We start from the raw sequence: 1,255 nt of genomic DNA, 5'->3' as shown, positions 1-1,255 counted from the left end.
TCATGGCTTCACAATTCAGTGGAAATGCCCACTGTTTGGGAAATCAGGCACTCTCGGAAGAGTAAGAATTTAATATCACGTTTCACAGTAAACAAAGCTGTACTCGCCAATTAACCTTTATAAATTCAAATTCAAATGTGGAAAGGCTTTCTCTTAGTATGTAGAGCACTGGGTGTTCACGTGATATATTTCTTTCATCTCATGTAAAACAGGGTTTCTCCCTTTCCAGCCTCCATCCCGGACCCTGCAGCTGCCGCGATGTTGATGCCCAAGAAGAACCGGATTGCCATCTATGAACTTTTTTTTTAAGGAAGGAGTGATGGTTGTCCATATGCCCAAACACCCTGAGTTGGCAGACAAGAACGTGCCCAGCCTTCATGTAATGAAGGCCATGCAGTCTTTGAAGTCTCGAGGCTATGCGAAGGAGCAATTTGCCTGGAGACACTTCCATGGTCCCTTACGAATGAGGGCATCCAGTATCTCCGTGATTATCTCCACTACCTCCGGAGATCGTGCCTGCCACCCTGCGCCGTAGCCATCCCGAAACTGGCAGGCCTCGGCCCAAAGGGCCAGAGGGTGAGCGCCCAGCAAGATTCACAAGAGGGGAGGCAGACAGAGACACCTACAGGAGTGCTGTGCCCCCTGGTGCTGCAAGAAAGCTGAGCCAGGGTTGGCTCAGCCACCGAGTTCTAGTTTAGAGGAGGCTTTGGTGGTCAGCCACCACAGTGAGCTTGAAGAGTGTTGTTTTGAATAAACTTTAAGGAAAAAAAAAAAAAAAGACAGGGTATCTGTGTAGCCCTAGCTGTCGTGGAACTTGCTTTATAGACCAGGCTGGCCTTGAACTCACAGAGATCTGTCTCTCCCTCCCGAGTGCTGGAATTAAAAGTGTGCACCACCACAGCCGGGCTATCATCTCAGTGTTATTGATGAAATCTTTCTTTATCTTGTTTTCTTTTTTTGAGATAGGACTTCTTTGCATAGCCCTGGCTATCTCAGAACTAGATCTCTGTAGACCAGGCTGGCCTCAAACTCACAGAGATTTGTGGAATATTCCTTTAAACTGTGTGAATATACGTTGGCTATGATTGTTTTAATAAACAAGCTTGCCAATAGCTGAACAAGATAAAGTCAGGTGAGAAAGCCAAACTGAGAATGATAGGAAGAAGCAGGGTGGGGTCAGAGAAGTCGCCAGGAAACACAAAGGGAGCAAGACATGCTGGAGGACAGGTCAAGCCACAAGCCATGTGGTGGCACA

At 47.3% G+C, this 1,255-nt stretch overlaps 1 pseudogene; it reads left to right on the top strand.

Moving 5' to 3' along the window:
- Positions 1–258: 258 nt before the first annotated feature.
- Positions 259–729, top strand: LOC121450271 (annotated as a pseudogene).
- Positions 730–1,255: the final 526 nt, after the last annotated feature.

This window comes from Microtus oregoni, unplaced genomic scaffold, assembly GCF_018167655.1.
Source record: "Microtus oregoni isolate MIOR12 unplaced genomic scaffold, Mior012 000007F_ref0000211, whole genome shotgun sequence".
Lineage (NCBI taxonomy): Eukaryota > Metazoa > Chordata > Mammalia > Rodentia > Cricetidae > Microtus > Microtus oregoni.
This window is presented reverse-complemented; position numbering and strand designations above follow the sequence as displayed.